This window comes from Pseudophryne corroboree (genome assembly GCF_028390025.1).
Source record: "Pseudophryne corroboree isolate aPseCor3 chromosome 3 unlocalized genomic scaffold, aPseCor3.hap2 SUPER_3_unloc_29, whole genome shotgun sequence".
In the NCBI taxonomy this organism is placed as follows: Eukaryota; Metazoa; Chordata; class Amphibia; order Anura; family Myobatrachidae; genus Pseudophryne; species Pseudophryne corroboree.
Genome location: NW_026967518.1, coordinates 1,231,886 through 1,251,570, shown reverse-complemented (window position 1 = coordinate 1,251,570; position 19,685 = coordinate 1,231,886).

Here is a 19,685-nt window from a genome sequence, read left to right as displayed (position 1 = left end):
CGCGGGGCAGGACACAGTTATATATACACGCGGGGCAGGACACAGTTATATATACACGCGGGGCAGGACACAGTTATATACACAAGCGGGGGCAGGACACAGTTATATACACGCGAGAAGGACACAGTCATATACACGCAGGAAGGACACAGTTATATACATGCGGGAAGGACACTTACATACACACGCGGGGGCAGGACACTGTTACATACACACGCGGGGGCAGGACACTGTTACATACACACGCGGGGGCAACACACGCGGGGGCAGGACACTGTTACATACACACACGGGGGCAGGACACTGTTACATACACACGCAGGGGCAGGACACTGTTACATACACACGCGGGGGCAGGACACTGTTATATACACACGCCGGGGCAGGACACTTACATACACACGCGGGGGCAGGACACTGTTACATACACACGCGGGGGCAGGACACTTACATACACACGCGGGGGCAGGACACTGTTACATACACACGCGGGGGCAGGACACTGTTACATACACATGCGGGGGCAGGACACTGTTACATACACACGCGGGGGCAGGACACTGTTACATACACACGCGGGGGCAGGACACTGTTACATACACACGCGGGGGCAACACACGCGGGGGCAGGACACTGTTACATACACACACGGGGGCAGGACACTGTTACATACACACGCAGGGGCAGGACACTGTTACATACACACGCGGGGGCAGGACACTGTTACATACACACGCGGGGGCAGGACACTGTTATATACACACTCGGGGGTAGGACACTGTTATATACACACGCGGGGGCAGGACACAGTTATATACACACGCGGGGGCAGGACACAGTTATATACACACGCGGGGGCAGGACACAGTTATATATACACTCGGGGCAGGACAGTTATATATACACGCGGGGCAGGACACAGTTATACACAGGCGGGGCAGGACACAGTTATATACACACGCGGGGGCAGGACACAGTTATATAAACACGCGGGGGCAGGACACGGATATATAAACACGCGGGGGCAGGACACGGATATATACACACGCGGGGGCAGGACACTGATATATACACACGCAGAGGCAGGACACTGTTATATACACACGCGGGGGCAAGACACTGTTATATACACACGCGGGGGCAGGACACTGTTATATACACACGCGGGGGCAGGACACTGTTACATACACACGCGGGGGCAGGACACTGTTACATACACACGCGGGGGCAGGACACTGTTACATACACACGCGGGGGCAGGACACTGTTACATACACACGCGGGGGCAGGACACTGTTACATACACACGCGGGGGCAGGACACTGTTATATACACACTCGGGGGTAGGACACTGTTATATACACACGCGGGGGCAGGACACTGTTATATACACACGCGGGGGCAGGACACTGTTATATACACACGCGGGGGCAGGACACTGTTATATACACACGCGGGGGCAGGACACTTATATACACACGCGGGGGCAGGACACTGTTATAATAAGATTTTACTCACCGGTAAATCTATTTCTCGTAGTCCGTAGTGGATGCTGGGAACTCCGTAAGGACCATGGGGAATAGACGGGCTCCGCAGGAGACTGGGCACTCTAAAAGAAAGATTAGGTACTATTTGGTGTGCACTGGCTCCTCCCACTATGACCCTCCTCCAGACCTCAGTTAGGATACTGTGCCCGGAAGAGCTGACACAATAAGGAAGGATTTTGAATCCCGGGTAAGACTCATACCAGCCACACCAATCACACCGTATAACTCGTGATACTACACCCAGTTCACAGTATGAAATATAACTGAGCCTCTCAACAGATGGCTCAACAATAACCCTTAGTTAGGCAATAACTACATACAAGTATTGCAGACAATCCGCACTTGGGATGGGCGCCCAGCATCCACTACGGACTACGAGAAATAGATTTATCGGTGAGTAAAATCTTATTTTCTCTGACGTCCTAGTGGATGCTGGGAACTCCGTAAGGACCATGGGGATTATACCAAAGCTCCCAAACGGGCGGGCGAGTGCGGATGACTCTGCAGCACCGAATGAGAGAACTCAAGGTCCTTCTCAGCCAGGGTATCAATTTTGTAGAATTTAGCAAACGTGTTTGCCCCTGACCAAGTTGCAGCTCGGCAAAATTGCAAAGCCGAGACCCCTCGGGCAGCCGCCCAAGATGAGCACACTTTCCTCGTGGAATGGGCTTTTACTGATTTAGGATGTGGCAATCCAGCCGCAGAATGCTCCAGCTGAATTGTGCTACAAATTCAGCGAGCAATAGTCTGCTTAGAAGCAGGAGCACCTATTTTGTTGGGTGCCTACAGGATAGAAAGTGAGTCAGTTTTCCTGACTCCAGCTGTGCTGGAAATATAAATTTTTAAGGCCCTGACTACGTCCAGTAACTTGGAATCTTCCAAGTCCCTAGTAGCCGCAGGCACTACAATAGGTTGGTTCAAGTGAAAAGCTGATACCACCTTAGGGAGAAACTGGGGACAAGTCCTCAATTCTGTCCTATCCATATGGAAAATCAGATAAGGGCTTTTACATGACAAAGCCGCCAATTCTGACACACGCCTGGCCGAAGCCAAGGCCAATAACATGACCACTTTCCACGTGAGATATTTCAAATCCACAGTTTTAAGTGGCTCAAACCAATGTGATTTTAAGAAACTCAACACCATGTTGAGATCCCAAGGTGCCACAGGAGGCACAAAAGGGGGCTGAATATGTAGCACTCCCTTTACAAATGTCTGAACTCCAGGCAGTGAAGCCAGTTCTTTCTGGAAGAACATCGACAGAGACGAAATCTGGACCTTAATGGAACCCAATTTTAGGCTCATAGTCACTCCTGACTGTAGGAAGTGCAGAAAACGACCCACCTGAAATTCCTCTGTTGGGGCCTTCCTGGCCTCACACCACGCAACATATTTTCGCCAAATACGGTGATAATGGTTTGCGGTTACTTCTTTCCTGGCTTTTATCAGCGTAGGAATGACTTCTTCCGGAATGCCCTTTTCCTTTAGGATCCGGAATTCAACCGCCATGCCGTCAAAGGCAGCCACGGTAAGTCTTGGAACAGACAGGGCCCCTGCTGTAGCAGACCCTGTCTGAGCGGTAGAGGCCATGGGTCCTCTGATATAATTTCTTGAAGTTCTGGGTACCAAGCTCTTCTTGGCCCATCCGGAACCACGAGTATCGTTCTTACTCCTCGTTTTCTTATTATTCTCAGTACCTTTGGTATGAGAGGCAGAGGAGGGAATACATAAACCGACTGGTACACCCACGGTGTCACTAGAGCGTCCACAGCTATTGCCTGAGGATCCCTTGACCTGGTGCAATATCTAGTTTTTTGTTTAGGCGGGACGCCATCATGTCCACCTGTGGCCTTTCCCAACGGTTTACCAACAGTTGGAAGACTTCTGGATGAAGTCCCCACTCTCCCGGGTGTAGGTCGTGTCTGCTGAGGATGTCTGCTTCCCAGTTGTCCACTCCCGGAATGAACACTGCTGACAGTGCTAACACGTGATTTTCCGCCCATCAGAGAATCCTTGTGGCTTCTGCCATCGCCATCCTGCTTCTTGTGCCGCCCTGTCGGGTTACATGGGCGACTGCCGTGATGTTGTCTGATTGGATCAGTACCGGCTGGTTTTGAAGCAGAGGCCTTGCCAGACTTAGGGCATTGTAAATGGCCCTCAGTTCCAGAATATTTATGTGTAGGGACGACTCCTGACTTGACCAAAGTCCTTGGAAATTTCTTCCCTGTGTGACTGCCCCCCAGCCTCGAAGGCTGGCATCCGTGGTTACCAGGACCCAGTCCTGTATGCCGAATCTGCGGCCCTCTTGAAGATGAGCACTCTGCAGCCACCACAGTAGAGATACCCTGGTCCTTGGAGACAGGGTTATCAGCCGATGCATCTGAAGATGCGATCCCGACCACTTGTCCAAGAGGTCCCACTGAAAGGTTCTTGCATGGAACCTGCCAAATGGAATTTTGCTTCATAAGAAGCTACCATTTTTCCCAGGACTCGTGTGCAGTGATGCACCGATACCTGTTTTGGTTTCAGGAGGTCTCTGACTAGAGATGACAGCTCCGTGGCTTTCTCCTGCGGGAGAAACACTTTTTTCTGTTCTGTGTCCAGAACCATCCCCAGGAACAGTAGGCGTGTGGTAGGAACCAGCTGTGACTTTGGAATGTATAGAATCCATCCGTGCTGTTGTAGCACTTCCCGAGATAGTGCTACTCCGACCAACAACTGCTCCTTGGACCTTGCCTTTATAAGGAGATCGTCCAAGTACGGGATAATTAAAACTCCCTTTTTTCGAAGGAGTATCATCATTTCTGCCATTACCTTGGTAAAGACCCTCGGTGCCGTGGACAGTCCAAACGGCAGTGTTTGGAATTGGTAATGGCAATCCTGTACCACAAATCTGAGGTACTCCTGGTGAGGATGGTAAATGGGGACATGTAGGTAAGCATCCTTGATGTCCAGGGATACCATGTAATACCCCTCCTCCAGGCTTGCAATAACCGCCCTGAGCGATTCCATCTTGAACTTGAATTTTTTTATGTATGTGTTAAAGGATTTCAAATTTAAAATGGGTCTCACCGAACCGTCCGGTTTCGGTACCACAAACAGTGTGGAATAGTAACCCCGTCCTTGTTGAAGTAGGGGCACCTTGACTATCACCTGCTGGGAATACAGCTTGTGAATTGCCTCTAGCACAGCCTCCCTGCCTGAGGGAGATGTCGGCAAGGCAGATTTGAGGAAACGGCGGGGGGGGGGGGGATGCCTCGAATTCCAGCTTGTACCCCTGAGATACTACTTCAAGGATCCAGGGATCCACCTGTGAGCGAGCCCACTGATCGCTGAAATTTTTGAGGCGGCCCCCCACCGTACCTGGCTACGCCTGTGGAGCCCCCGCTTCATGCGGTGGACTCAGAGGAAGCAGGGGAAGAATTTTGATTCTGGGAACTGGCTGACTGGTGCAGCTTTTTCCCTCTTCCCTCGTCTCTGTGCAGAAAGGAAGCGCCTTTGACCCGCTTGCTTTTCTGAAGCCGAAAGACTGTACCTGATAATACAGTGCTTTCTTAGGCTGTGAGGAAACCTGAGGTAAAAAAATTTCTTCCCAGCTGTTGCTGTGGATACGAGGTCCCAGAGACCATCCCCAAACAATTCCTCACCCTTATAAGGCTCTATGTGCCTTTTAAAGTCAGCATCACCTGTCCAGTGTCGGGTCTCTAATACCCTCCTGACAGAATGGACATTGCATTAATTCTGGATGCCTGCCGGCAAAATATCCCTCTGTGCATCCCTCATATATAAGACAACGTCTTATGTTCGCAAAATAGTATCCCTGTTTGACAGGGTTACAGACCACGCTGCAGCAGCACTATCTGCAGGTCTCAGTCTAGTACCTGAGTGTATAAATACAGACTTCAGGATAGCCTCCTGCTTTTTATCAGCAGGTACCTTCAAAGTGGCCGTATCCTAAGACGGCAGTGCCACTTTTTTTGACAAACGTGTGAGCGCCTTATCCACCCTAGGAGATATCTCCCAGCGTAACTTATCCTCTGGCGGGAAAGGGTACGCCATCAGTAACTTTTTAGAAATTACCAGTTTCTTATCGGGGGAACCCACGCTTTTTCACACTTCATTCACTCATTTGATGGGGGAACAAAACACTGCCTGCTTTTTCTCCCCAAACATAAAACCCTTTTTTTTTTTAGTGGCACTTGGGTTAATGTCAGAAATGTGTAACACATTTTTTATTGCCGGGATCATGTAACGGATGTTCCTAGTGGATTGTGTATATGTCTCAACCTCGTCGACACTGGAGTCAGACTCCGTGTCGACATCTGTGTCTGCCATCTGAGGTAGCGGGGCGTTTTTGAGCCCCTGATGGCCTTTGAGACGCCTGGGCAGGCGCGGGCTGAGAAGCCGGCTGTCCCATAGCTGTTACGTCATCCAGCCTTTTATGTAAGGAGTTGACACTGTCGGTTTATACCTTCCACCTATCCATCCACTCTGGTGTCGGCCCCACAGGGGGCGACATCACATTTATCAGCATCTGCTCTGCCATCACATAAGCCTCCTCATCAAACGTGTCGACACAGCCGTACCGACACACCGCACACACACACAGGGAATGTTCTGACTGAGGACAGGACTCCAAACAGCCCTTTGGGGAGACAGAGAGAGAGTATGCCAGCACACACCAGAGAGCTATATAATTTTGGGATTAACACTATATTGAGTGAATTTTTCCCAATAGCTGCTTGTATATACAATATTGCGCATAAATTTTGTGCCCCCCCTCTCTTTTTAACCCTTTGAGCCTGAAAACTACAGGGGAGAGCCTGGGGAGCTGTCTTCCAGCTGCACTGTGAAGAGAAAATGGCGCCAGTGTGCTGAGGGAGATAGCCCCGCCCCTTTTTCGGCTGACTTCTCCCGCTCTTATAAGTGTATTATGGCAGGGGATTTTTACACATATATAGCTTATTAGGCTATATTATGTGTTGTTTGCCAAAGTCAAGGTACTCTAATTGCAGCCCAGGGCGCCCCCCCCCCCCCCCCCCGCCAGCGCCCTGCACCCATCAGTGACCGGAGTATGTGGTGTGCATAGGGAGCAATGGCGCACAGCTACAGTGCTGTGCGCTACCTTAATGAAGACTGGAGTCTTTAGCCGCCGATTTCCAGGACGTTCTTCTTGCTTCTGGCTCTGCAAGGGGGACGGCGGCGCGGCTCCGGACGACCGAGGCTGGGCCTGTGTTCGATCCCTCTGGAGCTAATGGTGTCCAGTAGCCTAGAAGCCCAAGCTAGCTGCAAGCAGGTAGGTTCGCTTCTCTCCCCTAAGTCCCTCGCTGCAGTGAGCCTGTTGCCAGCAGGTCTCACTGTAAAATAAAAAACCTAAACTATACTTTCTTTCTAGGAGCTCAGGAGAACCCCTAGTGTGCATCCAGCTCGGCCGGGCACAAAATCTAACTGAGGTCTGGAGGAGGGTCATAGTGGGAGGAGCCAGTGCACACCAGATAGTACCTAATCTTTCTTTTAGAGTGCCCAGTCTCCTGCGGAGCCCGTCTATTCCCCATGGTCCTTACGGAGTACCCAGCATCCACTAAGACGTCAGAGAAATACGCGCGCGGGGGCAGGGCGCAGTTACATACGCGCGGGGGGGGGCAGGGCGCAGTTACATACGCGCGGGGGGGCAGGGCGCAGTTACATACGCGCGGGGGGCAGGGCGCAGTTACATACGCGCGGGGGGGGCAGGGCGCAGTTACATGCGCGCGGGGGGGGCAGGGCGCAGTTACATGCGCGCGGGGGGGCAGGGCGCAGTTACATGCGCGCGGGGGGGCAGGGCGCAGTTACATGCGCGCGGGGGGGGCAGGGCGCAGTTACATGCGCGCGGGGGGGCAGGGCGCAGTTACACGCGCGCGGGGGGGCAGGGCGCAGTTACACGCGCGCGCGGGGGCAGGGCGCAGTTACACGCGCGCGCGGGGGCAGGGCGCAGTTACACGCGCGCGCGGGGGCAGGGCGCAGTTACACACGCGCGCGGGGGCAGGGCGCAGTTACATACGCGCGCGGGGGCAGGGCGCAGTTACATACGCGCGCGCGCGGGGGCAGGGCACAGTTAGAATTATCGGTAAGTAAATTCTTATTATATTTCTCGTAGTCCGTAGTAGATGCTGGGAACTCCGTAAGGACCATGGGGAATAGCGGCTCCGCAGGAGACTGGGCACAAAAGTAAAGCTTTAGTACTACCTGGTGTGCACTGGCTCCTCCCCCTATGACCCTCCTCCAAGCCTCAGTTAGGATACTGTGCCCGGACGGGCGTACACAATAAGGAAGGATTTATGAATCCCGGGTAAGACTCATACCAGCCACACCAATCACACCGTACAACTCGTGATCTGAACCCAGTTAACAGCATGATAACAGAGGAGCCTCTGGATAGATGGCTCACAACAACAATAACCCGATTTAGTTAGGCAATAACTATATACAAGTATTGCAGACAATCCGCACTTGGGATGGGCGCCCAGCATCCACTACGGACTACGAGAAATAGAATTATCGGTAAGTAAATTCTTATTTTCTCTGACGTCCTAGTGGATGCTGGGAACTCCGTGAGGACCATGGGGATTATGCCAAAGCTCCCAAACGGGCGGGAGAGTGCGGATGACTCTGCAGCACCGAATGAGAGAACTCCAGGTCCTCCTTAGCCAGGGTATCAAAATTGTAGAATTTAGCAAACGTGTTTGCCCCTGACCAAGTAGCTGCTCGGCAAAGTTGTAAAGCCGAGACCCCTCGGGCAGCCGCCCAAGATGAGCCCACCTTCCTTGTGGAATGGGCTTTTACAGATTTTGGCTGTGGCAGGCCTGCCACAGAATGTGCAAGCTGAATTGTACTACAAATCCAACGAGCAATAGTCTGCTTAGAAGCAGGGGCACCCAGCTTGTTGGGTGCATACAGGATAAACAGCGAGTCAGATTTTCTGACTCCAGCCGTCCTGGAAACATATATTTTCAGGGCCCTGACTACGTCCAACAACTTGGAGTCCTCCAAGTCACTAGTAGCCGCAGGTACCACAATAGGTTGTAACAAAGCAGAATTCCTTTGTCGTATAAACAACCCTTTATGAAGCTAAGAACACTGTACGCTGTTTACTTAAAAAGTACCGTAATGGTACGCTATCTGCGTAACGATCGCTCAGCCGTAGGCGAGACGCTCAAGCGTCACGTTCGCTCACGGCCCAGTGACCACAGGACACGTTATTGATTATGTCTAGGGGAATGATTCGCTGTAGCGTAGCCTACGCTCGAGACCACGAGGAGGTCACCAGCGATGCAGACGCTCACAACACTATACCTTTATGTTAAAATCTTATACCAATGAAATACACTGAATACCTTAATGTGAGTACAGGGTGTAAGTGCAACCTTGTGTAACCTGACTATCTACAAAGCTGCTTGTGCGTCACCGACGCTCAAGTGAACACTTAACACTATAGAAAATACACAGATACTGGTTTAGGTTCCAAGGCCTATTAACTGTATTATATCTAATATACTTGTAAAAGGGGATAACAGTACATATGATACACTACAATATAACAAAGACTTCCTAACCACAGAACTAAACAATAAATACAAAAAGACAATACTACACTGACCTAAATGCAATACAATACAATACTATAATACTATGAGAGATATAAGAGAAAAGAAGAGAGAGAGAGAGAGAGAGACGGAGAGAGATGAGAGAAATTGGCTCACAGAAAGACAATGATTATGGAGAGAAAACTTACGCACAAAGGGTATGATCGCCTGCGCCTCGATATCCAGCTCCCGATTATCAGCAGATAACCGTTGATGAGAGAGTGACTTTGGATATCGTCGGCCTGCCTATTTATGCCCCACACACAATGCAATCTCATAGTCCCTACAATCCCATTGTTCATTGGCCGAAGGAATTCGGCCCTACATCATAGCAAAAGGTCATAGGGTGATTCATACAGGTGGGCTGTGACGATTTCCAACAGCTCAGGTGGGTGGGAAACTGGGTTTCCCGCCGCATACCTGAGTATGTGTAAATCATAGAAATGGACATAAACTTCTTATGTCCATAACTATTCGCACGAGCGATTAATACGCTCCAAACCAACACCGGAATATTGCTAATTAAATACTCTTCCGATGGGTACCAAACACTGCTGTATGATTCCTGTTAGACCCTTCGTACGATGCAAAGAGGGATTCCTCAGCTCAGGGACCTTCTATATTAACTAAACTTTCAGAAACTACCAAAGGGACCATGATCTATAAACTACATTAATTGTGAACATTTGTAACGAATGAGTCGCACGCTACGATTACGTGAAACTCTACCGTAAATACGCATACCGCGCCTGCGAGTACACGCTATTGCGGGTATGCGCTTCCACGGGAGAGCGCACGCACGCGCAGCACGGACCAGTGTGCGGTGCAAATATGGCAACGTGCATTGAGACATTTTTCTGACTTCGACAGTCCACCCTTTGGCAGTCAATAATAACTGCCACAAAATATTTAAGGAGAAAAAATGTAAGTCAGGGGTTAATTGATTTCCATGGTGGGGTAAGGAAGAAGAGAGGAGTAGGTGTGAAAAGGGTATGACCTAGTGAGAAAGTAGAAGCATGTGTGTATGAGTCCATGTTTGGGGGGTCATGTATCATCGTGCCGTACGTGTGGTAAATCAAGCTTCGAGGTATTGCGAAGTATACATTTGAATTCCTTCTTATCCCGTACTAAGGGTCTGTGGATGGGCTGTCAAACTCTACCGAGCTCATTTCGGCTGTGGTTGCAACAAAATGGGGATGCACATGTTAGTTGATGATACATGAATGGGGGAGGTATGTGGTTGCTGATATCTGTGCCTGTATTCCCTATCGACTATGTGTGTCATTACCTGAGGGTTGTAGAGATGAAGATAAAGAACACTTATGGAAAATGCAATGATATTCTATGTCAGGGAAATGTACATCTGTCGTCGAAGTTGTTTTCGGTATCTGTTGAGAGTCGTCTTCTTTGCGCTTTATTGCTCCTTAGGCATGAGCAAATAGCTTTGTCTAAGCCATCAGATTTACAAAAAATGTTGGGCTAGCGTGAGTTTAAAAGTACTAGGGAAACTGGGGATCCATGGCAAAGTTCATCAAGTGTCCATTTCTCAAGTGGTCAAAAGCTTCATCTTTGGTCTGGTCTGTTGTCTTGTCTGTATACCGTCTCGTCAACTTCCTCGTCCAAGGGGTCTTTGTATCTTGGAGAAAAGCAGAAAAACAGGTGAAAGAAACGGACCGCATAATCACATTTTCATCACATTCTGGTTTCTATCATTGGGTCATAAATCAAATCCAGGTTAATTACGGTTTCCTCACTCCTCAAGCTCATCACTTTTGTACTTTGTTTGCACCTCATTAAAGCCTGCCCGCATCTAAATATCAATCCAATCGATATAACGACACCTAAGATACACAGGAGAAACTTTCCAACATCCATGATGACTCCTTGAGCCCAGTCTCCCAAACCGGAGAACCAATTTCGCGGGTTCAACCATGACACCCAACCAGTCAGCTCATTACCTACAGCAGCAAGGGTGAGATTGTGTTTTTGACGAAATTCCCACTTTAATTGCAGAATATCGTCCATCTTTTGGTCTATGACCTCTACCGGATCCTCGGTGCTATTTGTGATATACGTGCAACACTTTATGCCGTACTGTGTTGCCAATGTAACACAATATCCGCCTGTTACTGCTGTAAGATAATTAAGAACCATTCTATGCTGAACTAGTTCTGTTTTGTAAGCTTGAAGTTCTCTTCCAGTGTATCTAAACGTGTCATCATACATTTCAGTGATATTATCTAACAAATTGGCGAGTGCGGAAATGTATTTATAATTCATCACTCCTCGAGCGGTACGAGTGAAATCTAACGCTACCAGAACCTGAATCCCGGTGGATTCATGGATAAGATCAGAGGCCGGATGCTCTAACCTTTCTGACAGTTGTCTTTTAACTCGGTGCTCGTAGTGAGTGTGAGTATAAGGAGCTTGGGCACCACGGTGTATGTCTTTCATTTTGTCATGTGTTACAGTCATCACTTCAGGCAATACTTTTCCAATATAACACAATCCTTCAGAGTTTGGGGCAAGCCACTTGTACGCCTTTCTCCCGCATATGAAATATGCATCATCGGGGAGAACATAAGGGACGGAGAAGGACATGACCATGTTACAAACCTTCCAGGTGAAATCTCCTGACCCTAATTCTTCCATCTGCTTAATGCACGTATCAGTTTGTATGACATGTGCACAGTATCCTGGTGATACCTCTCCAACTCTAGTAATCCTATTTCCTAAGGTATATCGATACCGAAAAGATTTTCCTCTACTGGCTATGTGGCGTACGAGTTCGGTATCTGTAGGCATTCTATCTGCTCTGTGTGAAAAGGTCATGGTAAGGTTGCTCCATGACACTTCCCAATTTCCCGGTTTTCTAGGATTGGTGATATTAAAACATATGAGGGACCTATCCACATGGTATTGGTGGAGCTTCAAACTAGGAGGGCTGGAGATGTTAAACCTCCGGTCCACCGGTCTCCCACCACTTAGCTCAAGTACCTCCCCTAACGTTAAAGGAAATGGTACTAGCCCTGATTTGCTGTGACCCTGAGGTACTTGAGAGCATACCCAACAATCGGTCTTGTTTAATACGTTACCCACTAAGGAGTGATAGTCACTCAATGGATGCCGGTCCATATGGATATTAAAACTGGATTGGCATTTCTTTGTTACAGAGCCTACAGATACAACTTTCTTTTTGAACTAACATTCCTTCACAGTTGTTTACAAATAACATGGTTGTTAGATCGTGCCCGGTACTCGCCTTTGCTTGGTGATTGGGTTGCTATTGGAAATTTACACCTCCGTCTCAGTCATCAGGACCTTTCTGGATCCTTTCTCGACCTCACTGGTACTCTCACCGAAACAGACTGCTCTGGTCAACATCATGGTTAACGGGAAAATCCATGTCACAGTCTCTTGGGGCAAGTCCATCTTACAGGAGGAGAAAAGAAGAAATTTGTAAAGGGGGTATAAGAAAATCAGTTTGAGGGGGAGAGAACTCGTTACGATAATAAGTTCTCTCGTTTTGTTGTTCTTCTTGTTCTGCTGTCCTCTCAAAAGGTGCTGTCTCTTCAGTCTTCCGAATGAACCTTCTGGTGATGTAATCTTTCTTCCTAACTAGCGATCTTTCTGTGTGGAGCAAAAATCTGGCATTACCATTGGTTAACACTTAGGGGTGACATACTATCTTTAAATCATGGAAACATGAGTGAGGAGAGAGAGAAAATAAAAAAAACAAAAGAGATAGAGAACAATTCATGTGCATATATACATTACATAACTCGACAATAACCATCAATAAGAGAAGAGAAACAAAGCATTTTTAAACATTGTCAACATTAAGAAAACATTGTCAGACTATTAGGCTGTCGTATCTACGTGTCTAATGGTTTCCTTGAGCAGTCCCTCCCCACCAGCACTTGCATTATTCCACTGTCTGTATCTGGCCAGAATACATTGTGGTGGATAGGTCATGCTGGGGTTTGGTAGACTTCTGCAAGGACCAAGCGAATATGCAATGTTTGAATTCTTACCAATGATCGTCAGAGATGGGGATAGAGAGAGAGAGAAAAAACATTTTTCACAAATACATTTACAACGTTTAACCTGGTCATTCCTGTGTCTTCAGTGAATGACCTCCCAATTTACTAACCATTACCTCAGGCTTACCATCCGTCGTATGATCACCTTTCTTGACTACCTATCATGGGTGTGGCTCAAAATTCCTCCTATCTGATCTCTGATTATAATGGTGTGTGTTGTAATTTTGCTCATTTCTTGGTCTAGGGGGTCTAACTTTATGTGGGTTATTACAGTTGTTGGCATAATGCCCTTCTCTTCTACAATGGTAACAAATCCTTGGCTTTCTCCATGTGCTAGGGGCCTGGGGTTCCGGTCGACTTGATGCATCCTCTAGTGCTTGGATGTTCAGTGTCATCAACCGCTCTCCCTGCGCTTCCCTGGTTCTTTGGATATTTCGGTCATGCTCGATAGCGGACTCTCTTAATGCCGCCACCGAGATACCTCTCCAATGAGGTATTGAAGTTTGTACCCTAATTTTTAGTGTATCTTTTAAGTTGTTCGCTAATACGGACACAGCTACCTCTCTGTGGTGTACATTAGTTTCAATGTCGTCTATACCAGTGTACCTAGCCATATCCTGCAGAGCCCGGTGAAAATATTCTTCTGCGGATTCACCTTCTTTTTGTCTTATTGTATAGATTTTATTCCACTTTGTTACTGTAGGAAAATATTCTTTCAACTGTAGGTTGATTCTTTTTACATTATCTTGGTTATACTTGTTTGTTAGTGGCACTTCCTCATCTAGCTTACAATCAGTGATAAATTTCAATGAATCAACATCGGGGGATAAACATGCCCTCAAAACTGTCCTCCAATCTTTGTTACTTGGCTCTGCAGTATGTCCTAGCACTCTAATGTATCTTTGACAAGCAACTAAGTCTTTCCTGGGATCAGGAAATTCAGACAGAATTGCTCTTAATTCTGTTCGGGAAAAAGGGCAGTACATGGCGATGTTCCTGACAGGAGTGATTCCTGAAGAGTCAGTTTCCCCATTTGGTACTGCAATTATCCTAACAGGATTAAGTCCAGTAATGTCATTCTGAATTGATTCTAGGATATAAGGTACATTTGTTTGTGCGTGATGTATAATACCATACATACCTGTGGACACGACCTCACCTGACCCTCCATTAGGGGGTTTGATTACAGTTTTTACTGACTGGGTCGCGTCCACCTGGACGTCTTGTGTGATGGCTTCTGGAAGAGGTGCCGACATCGTTCTGGGTTCACTTTCTGGTTGGTGTTCCTGAGGAAAGTTTAACATGGGGTGCGACTTGCATGGGTTAATAGTTGTACCTTCAACAGTATTACAATTATCTTTGTTACATTTATTACACTTATTCTTATCATCTATACTACAGTTGCTAAGAGCGTTTATATTGTTCACCCCTGTGCTTTTCTCCGCAATCATAATTCTCCCTGCTGCCACGTTTCTCCTCTCAAGATGAAAGTTAGGTATGTAAGTTACATTTCTCTGTATTTCACTTTCCTGTAGCCATAACTGCAAACAATCATCATGTTTAACCCGTAGTTTCAAGTATTTTATGAGACAGATCCTCCGCCTTAAATTATGCAACACCTCTAAGTCAAAACTACCTATCCCGGGAAATGGTACCTTATCCCCCGCAGTTATTCGTGTCCATTCATCACAAAAGGTCTCAGAGTGGGGACCATATTTCCCCCACATTACTAACCGAGCAGACCCTCGGGGTCTGCAAGCCTCTGGAGTCTGAATCCTGACCTCCGACCGTCTCTGTATTGTGCACTTGGCTGCCATTGTGGACCTTTTTAACACAGAAAAAAACTTCCTAAAATGCACCAAACACAGAACTTCGTTGGAAATCCTTAAAGCTCTTCCACTGAACTTCTTCTGCTCCGGGTATCTCCGTTCCGCCTTCTAGCAGACACGTGTAGCCGTTGCAGGCCCTATTTTTAGAGATTTTCCTGAGAAAATTCCCTTCCTTTTTCTTTACACAAATCACGCTTGCATGTGCTCCCTACAACACGTATGAGGGCAAGATTTACGCATGGATATACGACCTCATATCACGTTGCGTTATTGGTCACACATACAACCGTGCGGTCCAATCGTACCACTTATAGACACTTGTTGCCCATAAATGGTAGGATCATTGGAGTCTCCCTACTGTGCTCCAAAACAGCCAGAGCGTAATACAACGAAAACTTTATCACACTCTGTTGCACGTTTTCACTCAGATCGTGCTCATCACGTTCCACATAGATCACAAAGTTCACAAAGCGGGATTATCACATAGATCACAAAGTCCACAAAGCGGGATTCAATACACTCATACCGTTTTCAACCCAGTATCATTCTTATAGTTTTCTGATCAGAAAAATCATTTCCCGTAGTCTGATAGCTCTCCCCAGAGGTATTACAGTAAAGTAAGGTATTTAAACTAAGTTTTGGAAAGCTGAAATCAATTTGTGCTATTTATCGCTTTGCGTTATTTACCGCGTTGCGCTACTTATTGCTTTGCGCTATTTATCGCTGTGGCCGGAGAGCCCCAGCCACGAGGCAAATGGCCGCCCTGGCACTGAAGGGGTTAATCCCCTAGTGCCCGGCGCCATTTGCCAAGAACAAAGGGCGCTTGGCGCCAAATTTAAAATGTGTTGGGCGCTAGTCGCCATGTTTATAAAATGTTTAAAAAATGTGTTTTTGTAACATGCGCCGTGGTCCCGGACCCCTCCGGAGACCACGGCAGGGAGGACAGCTCCCCGGCGCGCTCAGCAGAGTGTGCGCGCCGGGGGAGAGGAGGCAGCCGCTGACCGCCGGAGTCCGGGAGCTCCGCTCCCGGCAGCGGTCAGTGTAGCCCCGGGCGCACTGGAGTGTGCGCGCCGGGGAGAAGGGTGAGCGCTGCGGCTGGGAGCTCGGCTCCCGCTGCAGTGCTCTATGTGAGAGCCGCCGCTGGGGGCCGGGAGCTCTGCTCCCAGCGCCTCAGCACAGCACGGGTGGCCAGCCGCAGCAGCCGGGACGGACGTCCCGGGCTGCTAGCCGGCGAGGGGGGTGCGCTGCAGCCCGGCTCCCCGCCGGACGCTGCAGCGAGGCCACAAGACAGGCACCGCTCAGGGGGGACCGGGCTAGCCGGCTCCCTAGCGGCGTGGGCACATTAGGCGGGCCAGCAGGATGGTGAGCGCTGGGGTCCGGGAGCTACGCTCCCGGCGCCTCAGCGCTGAAACAAGCCAGGGTCACGGCGGCCGGGACAAGTGTCCCGGTCCGCCGGGCTTAGGTACAGGGGGGTGCGCCGCTGCGTGCGGCGAGGACACTGATTAGTGCCTCCCTGGGGGGACAGGGAGAGCCAGCTCCCTGGAACCCCAGAGGCAGAAAAGCAGGCTGGAGGATGGGGGAAGCCAGCCCCATACCTCCAGCACACAGAGAGCCCTCGCAGCCAGGCTGCAGGGCTAGGGAAGGCACTGCAGTGCCTGAGTATGTAGAGTCTGTGCAGGGCACAGGCTCAGTGTATATTTACAGGGAATGTACAGTGTGATTTAAAAATGTAAGGTATTTAAAGAGAAATTGCACTTACTTGATTGTGTGGGGAATCCATAGCTGTGCAGGCTGATGGATTCTCCCAGACCTTTTCCCTAAAAAACGGAATGCATTCCCATCCAGCCTCACAGTTCCAATAGGGACAGGGAGAAAGAGAAGCAGCTCAGCTATAAGACAAGCTGAGTGGTTTCTTGGAGCTCCATGGAGATCAGCCGTAGTGGACCAGAGACCTGGACCGGGGAGCCAGGCTGCCCAGCTCTGGAGCCCAAATCCAGGCTGCAGGCAGTGAGAGGGGTCCCGGGCAGGTTTCTGGAAGTCAGTTTAGGAGGGAAACCTTCCCCCCCAGCCAGACTGAACGGCACCGTGGGAGTAGCCTGCTCTCCCAGATGGGAGAGACAAAGGAGACCGGCCACTCCCCACTGTCCATTGGGAACAATGTTGTGTGTGCATGAGTCCAGAGCATGCACAGCTCATGGGTAAACATTGATTGGTTGTACACCACAGGGCGGGCTTACCCCCTGTGGTAGAGGGTCTTGGAGAGGGATAAAAGGAGGGCAGTTGGCCCATAGGAGAGTGTATTGTAACATCTTCTTCTGCTGAAACATCTTATTTGTATGCTGTTTGCCCCTAGCAATAGGGAGGAGCCTTTTTAAAGGTTTTTGAGCAATAAAACACCTTTGCCTCAAGAAGACTGCTTCATCTTGTGACCAATAGGGTTAGGCCAAACCTAGCCCCGTTCTCCGGCTGTCCAGGGAAGCACCTGACGTCTCCAAGCTCCGCCTTCCGCCAGCTACCGGTAGAGGCCTAGCAAGTGGCTAGAGGGGATTCGTCGACACCACACAGGTGTGGTAAAGCAGTGCGTCGGCACATACAGAGCAGAACCGTGGTTCCAAACGCCACGGCAGGTGAGGAGTTTGGTGGTGGCAGCAAGAACCCGCCCACAACGCAGTGGGTGGAGTCAGTAACAGGCGGTTACTGACGGTAAGCGGGAATCCCCTATGTGGTCAGGCCTCGTGCGGCTTGACCTTCCATTCTGTGCGCAGTCGACGGGACGCGGCAAGCGGCGAGTGCTTCCGTACGGTATCGTCCTGTCACAGAAATTGGTGGCATAGTGGTGGGATAATCCCAGGCGGCTTTTCATCACCTGATTGGAGAAGCCGAGTTACTCAGGAGAGGAGTAACTGCAGCGCAGGAGGACGCACAAGATGGCGGAATTCAGCGGAATGTCCAAGGATGATCTGGAGATCGTATGCCAGGAGAAGGGTGTGGTTATCCCTTCCAACGCGTCCAGAAGCGTCATGAAGGCGGCGCTCAGGAGCGTGGAGGAGTCTCATCGGGCGGAGGTGGAAAGCACTGACGGCGTCAGCATCGCAGAGGACGGCCCAACAGTGGACCTTCGTAAGGAACCGGTGAGAAACACAAGCCCCGCCCTCTCTTCTAGCAGCAGCCATGTTTCCCAGCAATCCCTAGCAGGGCCAGGATCCCAACGTCCCAGGGGGGGCGGCCCGGATACCCTAGCAGATCGGCTAGCGGAATTGGGGGAAAGGGCAACGGAGCAAGAGCGCTTGATCATCATCCAGATGTGGCGTGATGAGCGGGCACCACAGGCCGTGGTACCCCGGGAGCCGTTGTCAGCTGTTGTACACAGATCGGGACGTATTCAGTTTGCCAAGTTTGCAGACAGTGATGGGGACATTGATGGACATTTGCAAGTTTTTGAAAGGACTTGTAAACTACACGATCTACCCAAGTCAGAGTGGGTGAGACACCTTGTGCCCACTCTGCATGGAGAGGCCTTGGAGGCCTATCGAGGAGTGGCGACGGAGGACTGCGGGAACTACGACGAAGTCGCGAAGGCCCTCCTCCAGCGATTCTTCATCACTCCGGAGTCTTACAGGAAGAAGTTCAGAGACTTGCCCAAGAATCCTAGCAGCACCCATGAGCAGTTCGCCACCCAGCTGCGGCAGTACGTGGTGAAGTGGGTGAAGGATTCGGAAGCCACTACATGGGACGCACTGATCGACCTGATCTGCACGGAGCAGTTCTACCGCAGGTGCGCCCAAGAAGTGAAGGAGTGGGTGCTAGATCGGGAGCCACCCAGCTTAAAAATGGCTGCCCAATTAGCCGACAAATATGTGGCAATTCGGCCACGGGGGCAGAAGCGCCCAGCGAGCAGCCAGCTCCAAAAGACTGTACCACCAGGGGGACCCCCCTCTTCAGCTCATCACCCCCAAAGACAAGCATCTTCCAACCCGGGTGCTCTTAGCCAGCAACCGCACCGCAGCGTCCCTGCAACTGATCAGAGATCATCGGTGCCACGACTGGAGAAGAAGTGCTACGGCTGTGGGAAAATCGGACATCTGAGGATGAACTGTCCTGCATCCCAAGCACCCCAGACTCGTGCCCCAAATCCGAGTGCTGGAGCCCGGATCGCTTGTTTGACGAGAGGAGATGAGCCTACAGAGACTGTTCCCCCTCCAGTCAGTCCGATGGAGTGCGGCGAGAGACAGGTGCACTCTGCGGAGAGAGTCACCTGCATGGCCAAACAGCCCCTACACAACATGTGGAGGCACCTGCAGCCAGTCCACGTGGGACCCCTGCAGGGAGAAGGCCTAAGAGACTCTGGGGCCTCAATCACTGTGGTGAGCCCCCACCTTATAGATCCTGCTGCAGTATTGCAGGGTCGCACTGCCACGGTCACCCTGGCAGAAGGAACAGAAAAAGTGGTTCCCATGGCAAGAGTCTACCTGGACTGGGGAGCTGGACCAGAGTTGCGAGAAGTTGCCGTCATGGATGGTCTCCCAACTGATGTGGTCCTAGGAAATGATCTGGGTGGTGGGATCGTCACTACGTTTGTTGGCGCCATTCCCCGGAGTCAAGTTCCAAACCCACCGTTGACATCAGCTACTCCAGCACAGCCCA